The 12,262-nt window shown below is 38.3% G+C and overlaps 1 pseudogene; it reads left to right on the top strand.

Annotated features, from left to right (window-relative positions):
• Window positions 1-2,492: 2,492 nt before the first annotated feature.
• LOC118657908 lies at window positions 2,493-6,144 on the top strand (annotated as a pseudogene).
• Window positions 6,145-12,262: the final 6,118 nt, after the last annotated feature.

Here is a 12,262-nt window from a genome sequence, read left to right as displayed (position 1 = left end):
GTAAATGATCCAGATATAATACTTTTATGAAGTTTCCCCACGTTGATTAGTAAAGTCTATTCCATCTTCCCACAAATAATGCAATATTGGTCTTTGTGATTTTTTAAAAAAAAATTGTGAACATTTTCAAATATATACACCAGCTTCTACAATCATCCTCCGAAAGTCTACCAAGTTTCATCTCTAGCCCCACCAACTTCACAACACCTATCCCAGTAATTTTGATAGAAATCACCATTTGTACAGAATAGTCCTGGTTTTAGCACTGGAAGTTCCAAGTTTCAAGAAACCTCTCAATCCTGGGCAAAGCAGTACATTTGCTTGCCATAGATATTCTATCATTTCTGTAAATATTTAAAAGGATAAGGAATCTTTTTTTAAAAAAAAATACAATGTTATTAGCATACTTAGCAATCATTACTCTCATCAAATATTCCATTAGTGTTCACTTTCTCTAATTGTCATAAACTTTTAAACAAGTTGTTTTTCAGATTAGGATCTAACTAAGGTGCATAAGCTGTGATTGCTTGATATGTTTTTTAAACTATTTTAGTTTTATTATTTTGTTTTGTCTTAAGTCTATAGAGTCTCCCTTTCCCTCTCTCCCAGTTTTTGTTCTTTTTTTTTTTTTTTTTTTTTTTTAAATATATTTTATTGATCTTTCACAGAGAGGAAGGGAGAGAGACAGAGAGTCAGAAACATCGATGAGAGAGAAACATCGACCAGCCGCCTCCTGCACATCCCCCACCGGGGACGTGCCCGCAACCCAGGTACATGCCCTTGACCGGAATCGAACCCGGGACCCCTCAGTCCGCAGGCCGACGCTCTATCCACTGAGCCAAACCGGTCTCAGCGAGTTTTTGTTCTTGAAGAAACAAAAGAGTTGTTTATCCTGTACAGTTTCTCATAGTCTGTATTTTGCTGATTGCATTCTCCTGGCACATTTAACATGCTCCACTGACCCTTATTTATCTTGTCAATTTCTAATTAGATGTACGGTCTTGGCCACATCCAAGTTACAATTTGGTGGGGAGAGGACAGGACTACAAGGGATGTGTGCTTCTGTTATCCATCCGTGTGAAAGTCCATGTCTACCTGATGATAACAGCCAGCGGTCAATATTGCCTAGACTCGTACGTAGTCTTAGGATATTTAGTCTAGACCAGTGATGGCGAACCTATGAACTCATTTTTTTGGTTGATTTTTCTTTGTTAAATGGCATGAAACAAATATCAACAATATAAATCTTTGTTTTACTATGGTTGCAAATATCAAAAAATTTCTATATGTGACACGGCACCAGAGTTAAGTTAGGGTTTTTCAAAATGCTGACACGCTGAGCTCAAAAGGTTCGCCATCACTGGTCTAGACGATTCAGTAGAAAAATATTTCAAGAGTAATGGAAAATTACACAGGTCTTGCATAGTTACTGTTCATTCTATCTAGCATGGCCCATTTCTAACTGGCACCAAAGGTGGGAGTTGTCATATTTTGTTTCCAATCAATTCTAACTCAGGTATATTAAAGTAATCCTTTTTCTTAAGTGTATTATCACTTTAAAATGGAATTTTTAAGGCTAGAAACACCCTGCACATATATGAAGTTATACTAGTGTAGAGGTAGGACAAAAAAAGTAATTCAGAACATTGTCTTGTTTTTGTGCCCCTTCTAATAATGTCTTATAAATAGTCATTCAGGGGACTTGCGTATTTGTGTATAGGAATATTTCATTTATTAGTGATACTAATCATTTTGATATATTGTGTGTATTGCATATTTCCCCCCAGTGTTTATTATTTTATTTTTTAAGGTGATTTGAGCCTTTAGAAGTTTTTAATTTTGATATTGTTATCTATATTCTTCTTTTTTAAACTATATTTTTATTGATTTCAGAGAGGAAGGGAGATAGAAACATCAATGATGAAAGAGAATCATTGATCGGCTGCCTCCTGCATGCCCCCCACTGGGGATCGAGCCCGCAGCCCATGCATGTGCCCTTGGCTGGAATCAAACCTGGGACCCTTCAGTCCGCAGGCCGATGCTCTATCCACTGAGCCAAACCAGCCAGGGCCTTTTGAGCTTTCTTGATTCCCTTTCTTAATGATGCCTAAGGGCTGGTAATTGTTTAGAGATTGAGGTTTTCTAAATCATGCTTAGTTTTTATAAGCAACTTTAATAAATTTAAACAATGTATTAGTGTAGGGAGTAGCACATAGCCAATAATTTTAGTTCCTCTTTCCCTGAAGAAATGCTAAAGTGCCTGATTCATTAACTTAATGAGGTTACATTAATCACTCGGAGAAAACGGCCAGCACTGAAGGCAAGAGTCCAAAGGAGGAAACAGCACACGGATGGCAAATAGGCTTAACTGTGAGTGCTGGCTGACATATGCTGGTGGTGAGACCTGAAATATAATGCCATGAATATTTATAACTATGAATTCGTCGGGATTTAGGGAGAAACAAAACTCTGATTAACTAATACTATCAACAATGGATTTAAGAGAAGGGACTGATGGCACACTTGCCGTTTATTTGCTGATCCTTTCCAAAACCAATTCTTTACCAAGCTTTGTCTTAGTCACTTCAGCCAGTTTCCTAAAATTACCACCATATGCCAGATGCATTGAAGAATGTAAGAAAGTACGGGAGTAGCTTTATTCATCATGATGTATAAATTAACCTTTAAGAAAATATAAAGTCTATATGCCAAATATTATCGCTTGATGCCTTTTAACATTTTTTATGGGAATTACTTGATGTTTTGTAGTAATACTTTATAGTCAACATAAAGTTGAGAGAATTCATACCTAGGAAATATTCAGGTCATTATATAGGTACATCTTGAAAAAATTAAGTCCATTTCATTATAGTGACTACACAAAACAAGCCAACAGGAATCTTAATCACTGGGCTCTATCTCATGTGAATATCTAAAAAGCTCCCCAACTAGGTATCATTAAAATTACCAGAGGCAGAATAGTCAGATCTCAGAAAATTTAGGAACTGGCCAGTTTTTCAACATCCTAAGTAGCCTTACCAACTGTTTCCTAAGAATTGTAAGCCTACCAACCTCCATTCTGTTAATATTTATCAGCTATGTTTTCTGTCTCTTCATTGTATATGTCTTCATCTTAGGTTGTTTTTGCTGCCAAACCAATAATGCACTCTTTCCTATGAAGGGTTTTTGGGCTTGTGTTTACACATGGATTCTATTTCCTCTTCCTGCCCATCGCTACTTATTGGTCTCTTTTTTCTCTCTTTCACTTTCTGATTCTACTACCAAACAAATAGCCTCTGACTACTTATTTACAGTTCAGATTATTAAGAGAAAGGAAGTTTCTAATTCTTGTGTGGCTTTTTCCAGGCTATCGATTGACTGCTCTGGAGTTACAGGCCAGCTATAATGTAATCATGTTTAACTGGAGAGATGGCACCCTTACAACACTGTCATGTCGACTAAAACAAAAGGAAATTCTGAGGCTCAGTGTAATGTACATTTACCTTTCAGAATATTGAATTCTATTAGGAAATGTGAATAGGTCTATAGTTTGTAAAACAGAGATGAAAACATTCAAATTTTGAGTATAAATAAATAGTAAGCAACGAGCTTGTTAGGCATCAGCAGAATTCATGTTTAATAAACATAAGTACTTAGTAGCATAGTAATCTTAAACATTAAAAGAAATGGACTGCCCTAAGTGGTTTGGCTCAATGGATAGAGCATTGGACCTTGGCCTGAAGGGTGGCAAGTTCAGTTCCAGTCAAGGGCACATACCTCGGTTGCAGGCCTGCTCCCTGGCCTTGGTCTGGGCATGTGCAGGAGGGCAGGAGGCAACCAATTGATGTGTCTCTCTCACATGGATGTTTCTCTCTCTGTGTCTCTCCCCTTCCTTTCTACTCTCTCTAAAAACCAATGGAAAATATCCTTGAGTGAGGATTAACAAAAAATAAAATAAAATAAAAAGGAGTGGACAATACTTCATTTACAAATATCATTTTCTTTGGATGGTTGACAGGGGTCTAGAAAGAAAAGAAAGGAAAAAATTGAAGAGGAGTACAAGGAGATATGAGGTAGAAGTTTATGAATGGACATACCAGTATGAGAGTGGATGGAGGGTGTGAATATTGTTTGTTGCATCATATGGTAATGCCCACAAAAGAACATCCCTCAGAGAAGAGGCAAGGACCTAGCCAAGGGCATTCGATTTGCCGGCCTCTCTCAATGGCCACTCTAGTGCTGCTACAATGGACCCACGAGTAAAGTGGCCTTGATGGCAGAGGTGGAGGTTATCTATGTGCCCAATAGCATTTGCTCCTACTTGCTGATCTACCGGAAGCCAACGTCAAAGGTCTCACCAACCAACGGGAAAGGCGGACACTCAGGCCCCATTTTGGTACCATTCTTTGAGGAGACCAATTGGCTAGTTAGTGCCATGGTGACTATATTGTACCCCTTTCACTCTGGACAGGCCAGCAAATTGCTCCCCAAAGAATGGATAATATTGAGAGCTGGGGTTTGTCTTTCCTACACATAGGGTCTCAGCGAGCACTACTATTTGAAGTTTGATAGCGTGATGGATCCACTGGCATGGGGCCCCACAGTACAGTGCATCAGACCAAGGGGCCAACTTTATAGCAGAGAAAGTATTTGCTTACCTGGGGCATATACCATCAGATGGCATGTAATCTTGTAAGAATGACTAAAGGCCAAGCCTAGGCCATTGTCAGAGTGTGTAGCTCCGGGGGGGGGGGGGGTGGGGGTGGGGGGGGGGGCTGCAGCTTTTAACTCCCTGAACGCCAGGAGGGGTTCAAGGGAAAGACTGAGGGAGCTGCTGAGAACTTTCCCTGGTAGTGTCAGCTGGGAGAGAGAAACAATAACCGATGCCAGAAATCCCACCTGTCCCATCTGCCCTATGTTTCTCATAGAACAAAAAGCTTAATTTGCAAGGGAAAGAGCATGAACAATTGTCATGTTTCTACTGGGAGAAAAGAAAAAAGAAAGAAGAAGAGCTGTACCTGGGAGCGAGCTGCAATACTTGTTAGTCCCCGCCGCCCCCCCCCCCCCCCCAACACTACAGCTAGAAGAGGGACACGGTGCACAAGTTCATAGAGGCTGCTGAGACTGAAGCTTACTCAGAACGTCAGAGAATGCCCCCTGCGTCCCACCACAGGGTAAGAAACCCTGAGTGAAAACAGCCAGAGTACAGCAGGGACTGCGCCGGGGACAGCTCCTCCCTGCGCCTTGGCCCTTGGCCTGGGGAAGCCTTTCTGGTAAACTGGCCCTCACCCAAACTCCTCCAGTCACTGTAGAAATATGAAGCCTCTGGGACAGGGAAGGTAACCATAGCAACACCAAACTTTAAACCCAGCCTGATATTTGACTAGATTACCGCCCTCCCCCCCCCTCCCCCACACACACACACACACGCATACACAGACACTAAGGGTGCAGAAGCGAAAAAGGTATGCTCATCTCTAAGGTAAACTTGCTTCAGAATCTTCCCTGTCTGACTTCTAGCAACAATGATAAGGCGTTTGAAAAGTGAAGAATAGATACAGTCTGAAGATGGAAAGTCATCACCAGAACCAGCCTCAGATACAACCCAAATGCTGGAACTGACAGGGAATTTAAAATAACTATTCAGCCTTCCTGCTTCTCTCGCACGTTTCACAACACGAGGCAGAGCGTACCTTCCTCCAGCTCCACCTGAACATCCCGGAAGCCGGCCAGCGAGGGAAGAGGGCCACGAGCTGAGCTGGAGAGAAAATTGTCTGGATTGAAGATCTCAATGGCTGAAGGCGAGAGGAAGGCAGCTCTGGGAGCGGTCCAGGCAGCTGGAACAGGTAGACACTGTGTGTGTGACACTTGTTTTGCACGGGAGGACCAGACCCTAGGAAATGCTCTTCGCTACATGATCATGAAGAACCCAGAAGTGGAATTTTGTGGTTACACTACAACCCATCCTTCAGAGAGTAAAATTAATTTACGAATTCAGACTCGAGGTGCTCTTCCAGCTGTTGAGCCACTTCAGAGAGGCCTGACTGAGCTCAGGAATGGCTGCCAACATGTGCTTGACAAGTTTGAGGACAGCAAAAGGAACATAAGGACCAAAAAGCAAGCAGAAATGAATCCACATTCTAGTCCCTTGTGCACGACGCAGGGAGGAACATCCTCTGGGATATTCTCTTCCTGATCTTGCAAGACCCAGAAATAGAAGTTTATGATCACAACATGATCAGCCCTTCAGAAAGGCGTGATTCTAGCGATTAACTCATTACAGCCGTGGGAATCCCTGCAAGAACCTTTTGTATTTTTCTAATAAATTCCCTCTTTAAACTAAAAAATAAGTGAATAAACAAAATAACTAATAATACAGTAAAACCTCGATATAATGGACTAATTCAGGCGAGGGGTGTCTGTTAAAGCCAAAAGTCTGTTCTATAATAAAGGAGGTTTTCTGAATGCGTATGTTAAAAAATTGGCAAATTAGTGTATCTGTTTTTACTTACGTAGACACATTTGTGTAATTAAAATTAAGTAGGCATGAAAAGTTTAATTTCACAGAAAAGTTTTCTATATGTATTACTGTAATTTTAAATGTCTACCGAATGGGCGCGTTCACCAGTCACTGTGAGTAAACAAAGGCACACGGCTGGGGAGTGGCTCAGTGCATGTGAGAACATGGGCATTAAAACTGCTGCAGAAAGTTATGCCAACAGATCCAATTACCCAGGGTGATGCGGATTTATACTGTAGTTGTAGATATGTAATGTTTTTTATGTTGGCAAAAGTACTACAATTTTTCCCCCAACATATGGCCTATTCACTAAAATCTGTTAAAAATAACAGTGAATTAATAACAAAAACATAACTTGTTAATTTAATTATAAGCAAATCTTAGTTAAAAGTATTTTAAAGTTCACAGTGTGTTAATTTTCACTTATGATATACAGATCAGAAATTTGTCCATTAAATCCAAAGTCCGATAAATCGAGATCCACGAAATTGAGGGTTTACTGTAATATGTTAAAGGCTCTAATAGAAAAGTTAGACAACATGCAAGAACAGATGGGTAATTTTAGCATAGAGAAGGAAACTATAGGAAAGAGTCAAATCATAAGGAAATACTAGAAGTAAAAAACACAGTAACAGCAATGATGACATTTCTATATACTTAATTTTCAGAGCTCTGAAAACAAAATTTAGTTGTTATTTAGCTCCTTATTTTATACTTCTACTGCTACAAGAACGCAGACTGATTTGACATAGTGTTTTAAACTTAGCAGTATTTCTTTTGGATTTTTTGAGTAATAAAACGAATAAAAACAAGCAAATCCAATAGAAAGCTATTTTACCGACTCAACTGTGTTTAAGTATGTATGTGTCTATGTCACTGTATCTGTAAACTGCTTTTATCAAATTTAATAAAAACAGCTGAATTCTGCATAAAGTCATTCATTTTCGAGGGATTGATTCAGGTGTAAAGATGGAAAAGGGCTTTGTGTCTGAAAGAATGCTACTTATTCTAGAAATTTCTGCATATCAGACAAGCATGCAATCTTTCAGGCAGCAACAATTTTTTTATTTCAACTTAGACTAAACTTCCCAGGGAATTCCATTGAATTGAATTGTTCTGGGGAAACACAACACTGTGTAGGATGTAAAACAGCCCCTGGCAATTTACTAAATTGCTTTTTCATTAAGCTGTATTTTTAAAAGTAAAAATGATCAGTTTAAGCATTTCTCCGTAGCATAATGCACCTAAGACAAGATCAAGAAAATCTTGACTGACAATCCAATTAGTGTTCTGTTGAACAGTGCTCTTAAAAAAAAAATAACCATCCAAATTCTACCCACACGTACTGCTGTTAATAGTGCTACTTATTATTTGTTGAGTGCTGACAGTGAGCAGACACAGCCCCTGCCCTAGGGGCTTGTAATAGAACCTAGACAGCTAAGGAGAGAAATCTGAATAAAGTCCGCCAGTAGGTGGGAGGCTTTGGAGCTTGTGTCCGTCTATAAGTTTCTCTTCCTTTCCTCTTCATTTGTCTTGCAAAACACTGTCTATAAAGTAAGAATATTACTGTAGTATTTTTTTTTCAGATTTCTTGTAATTTACATTAAGCAAGTCACATGTTACTAGTAATTTGTAATATGTAAATAATAGATGTCATTTAAGTGGAGGATATTTAATATATTAAATATCATTATAATGGAGAATGCTGTAAGTTCATGAAAGCCTTTCACAGAGAATTTGAGATTAAATCCATAAGTGTTTGTAATCAAATAAAAACATTTTAGTGACTAAAATGATCCTTTCTCATTTTCAGAGAAGGGGACTATTTTAGTTGGCTAACAAAAAGAAGGAAAGAAGGAAGAAGACCTGTTAACTACACGCTATTTATTCACAGCTATTTGAAGTCATTATTTTTCCTAACAGTTTTCTGTAGTGTAGTTGAATTTTTGTAAGTGAATTTTGTTCTAAAACAAGTTTTCCTTAAGAAACTTAAAAAAAGCTTTTGAAGCAATCTCTAATATATGTGTACATATATATATATATATATATATATATATATGTACACATATATGTAAATATTTTAGTTAAGCATATAAATATAATATAGAATTACACATTGAACATTCAGAAATCTTGAGTTAATGTGATGTAAATTTACTGTTTAGATCAACAGAAATACATTGTTGCCTTCATTGAAGAGAACAACACTCTTTTCACTAAGCATTTTAAAACAAAAATCAATATCTAGCACATACATGTATGTTTCTGGGATGAAAAACCAGCTTATAATCTATCTTGAGTTTTTATAAGAGTTTATTTATCCTGAGATAACATTTGAAAGACTTTCCAGAAACAGGAAGACATAAGTTTCTGGTTCTAATTTAAATAGTCATATGATATGTGACCTTAATGTAGTAAGAGGTATTCCAGCCAGGGTAGTTTCTCCTATGGATCAAGTGTATTTTTGTTAAATTGTAAAAATTTAAAACAAATGTCTCCCAAGCTGAAAAAAAAAACCTCAAGGGCATCATCAGTCATAGGTTTAAAACACATGCCCAAATAATTAACAGCTAAATCATAGTAGAAAAAAATAAGAGCTTTTCCTGAACAATTTGTGGCATTATTTAAAGTCTTCTCTTAGAAGGCAATTGTTCTAGAATGACTGATTTTCTCTGTGTACTTTTGCTCAATAAACATTAATGAGTCAATTATGTAAAAGCAGAAATAAAGCAACACAGAGGAGCATTGAACACTTTGAATGGCAATGTTTTTTCTTTAAAAACTCTTTGGTAGATTTCTCAAAAGTTACAGGGAATTAAGCGACACAATAGAAAACATTCTGGAAAGTTTTTCTCTGTGTCGCTCTCTCTCTTACACCTAACATACATCCACATTCCTTTGATATATTTCAATAGTTTATTGTATACTCTGCCACCCCTCTCTGTAATTCATACAAATGTATACAGCCACTGTATATCAGAGGCAATACTATTCCTGTACTTTATGACTGACATTTAAAAAATTATAAAATATAGAACATACATTTTGCATATCGGTAGAAAAAGGTCAATGCTTTTGAAAAGTAGTTGAGACTATCCCACAGCAAGGTGTGCTGTAAATTATGCAATCATTTGCTTAATGATGGACATTGAGGCTTTCCTGCACTTTAAGTGCCACTAGAAACAGCGGCGCCGTAGACATCGCTGGACGATAGCCTGAGGTGCCTTGGCTTCGCGCTCTTCAAGATAGGTTTCTTCGAGTGGGATGGACAGGTCAATAGCATGTGTTGTTTAAATGTTGCTGAAGATGTCCAGTTTCATTTCCACAGAGGGCTTAGCACACACTCTCAGAAACAGGTTAAGACTGTTTCCCCCTCTCACACTTCACCTGCACTGACTCTTAACACTTTATTTTGAGGGGTTTTACTAGTAAAAAAAAGTCAAAACAGGATCTTTTTGTAATAATCTGCATTATTCTCCCTAGTGGTGAAGTTGAGCATCTTTTTCATACTGTTTCTCATTTGAATTTCCTCTTCCCTCAACGACTTATTCTATCCGTTATCTATTTTTCTTTTTGGCTGCTGGTCTTCTTTTAACATTAATTTATGAGAACCCTTTTTATATCAAGGATATTAACCCTTTGTCTGTCCTGTGTGTGTGTGTGTGTGTTTACTTTTTAGATATATATTTTGCAATACAATCTATTTTAAAGAGATGAAGATAAATTTCTTTTTCTTTATGACTATTAGCCTTTCTATATTATTTCAAAAAACTTTCTTAACCAAAGATTATTCAGATATTTTCCTATAATGTAATGATATTTTTGCTGCTGGCATATTAGTGGTAGTAGAGGCCCAGTTAATTTTAGCGAGGGAAGTAGCCCCCAATGCTTTTTAGTTACTCTCTCATGGATTAATGATGACTGTATGGAAATAGAGGCTGGCTGATGTTGGCAGAGAGAGCTGGTTTGTATAATCACAGAGGGGGCTTTGGAGGAGTAATCACATGGGACACAAATGTCTTCCAATCTGGGAGGTTCTTGAACTTCAACTTTAAGAAGTTCATCCACATAATTCTTAGAGAGGCTTCTTTTTCACCAATCCTTTAATCAGACTTCTTCCTAGGTTCTCACCATTAACCACCTTCCATTAATCAATAGAGAAACTTACTTCATGCCATGCCTCTTTTCAGGGGCGGACAAGAATGATGTGCAGCTTGCAATTTAGCACGCTGTTCTTCAGGACAGCTCCTTTGCAGCTGTCCACTTGTGGTTGGTGCCAACAAATTGTACAGAGAAACGTGTGAACCGGGGCTGAATTTATTCCTCTGTAATTGTCAGCTGCTCTTAGGAAACTTCCCATGAAACAATAGATAAGGTTTGTGGGAGGGACTTCAGTGAAATGAGAGTAAGCCTGCTCATACTGTTTATGAGGGCTTTCAGGACCTGCTTAGATGCTATCCTGTTGATGTGAGTTCTACTAGATGAGAATGTTTCTGAGCAGGTGTAGCTAGAATCCTTTCTCTCTCTCATCCTCCCTTTTTCCTTCCTTCCATCCTTTCTTTTTCCTTTCCTCCATCTCTTAGCAGATATTTACTAAACAATGATTACATGCCATGTATCAGTCCAGAATCTGGGGAAAGAGTGGTGCCTGTGCCTTCCTTCATGGTGGTAATATTCTGATAGAGTAGAATAGCACTTGATTTATGATGGGCAGCTCAGTTTACATGGCCGCCTCCTATTCCACAGCCAGGTATTCAGTCTCAGTCATGGCCTAGTGGAAAGGCAAGAGCTTTTGTAAAGAAAGGAATTATTTGCCAAAGAGGGCCTGGCAATGCTCCAGAATTTTTCAGGTCTCCATTTCGATTTTCTAATCGCTACTGCTCCACACAGGGATGGGGTAGTTACACGCTTGCCCAGTGCCCCCCTTAATCCCCAGGTCTATAGGCTAGAGAGGCAGAGCTATTTGCACCCCAACAAGGCCAAATGGGGAAGCTTTGGTTGCTCTGAACCATGCTCAACATATGTCATCCTTTAGATCAACTGGTAAGTATGTCGGAAAGGCTAACTCACATGGGGTGCACGTTTTCTCCTGAACTCAAAGAACCAACAAAATGTTTTTCATATTACTAGGGGTGCACGGTACACCAAAATATTTCTTTACTTTGAGAGAGAGGTCCTGTCTTGTCCCCAAATCACTGGAGTACTAGAAACTTTACTAAGTTGGTTGACCCTTAATCCCCACTCTTTAATCTATGTAATATATATGGTTTTCTTCAAGACTGGCTACATCATGCCCTCTGTGTTCTATTAGCATCATTATTAATTTAATGGGAAAGCATTATATCCTTGAGGGATCAGAAACTTTGATATCCCTGTGGGCTAAATTATGGAAAACATCAGAGAGGAGATATTATCCAGGAGGAAGCTATACTTTGATCTTTTTCAGGTAAAAACAAATTGTTTCCATTGATTTACATTTATAGGAATAAAGGAAAAACTTTTCCCAAACAGCTGCCTATTAATTTTCAGAGGCTATATTTATTTGTCCAAGCAAAAAATTACATCTAGAATAGCAGCTAAAATAGGTGAAATATACAACACTCATTTATTATTTTCCAAGGCTCGCCTGTTATCTGCAGATAAGTGATTTAAATAGGAATATGACAAAAGTCACCACCTTTGCATCTTCTAAGTCTTTGATAGAGGCACTAATTTCTGTAGTTTCACAGTAATTCAGAATTA

This window comes from Myotis myotis, unplaced genomic scaffold, assembly GCF_014108235.1.
Source record: "Myotis myotis isolate mMyoMyo1 unplaced genomic scaffold, mMyoMyo1.p scaffold_m19_p_6, whole genome shotgun sequence".
Classification (NCBI taxonomy): domain Eukaryota; kingdom Metazoa; phylum Chordata; class Mammalia; order Chiroptera; family Vespertilionidae; genus Myotis; species Myotis myotis.
This window is presented reverse-complemented; position numbering and strand designations above follow the sequence as displayed.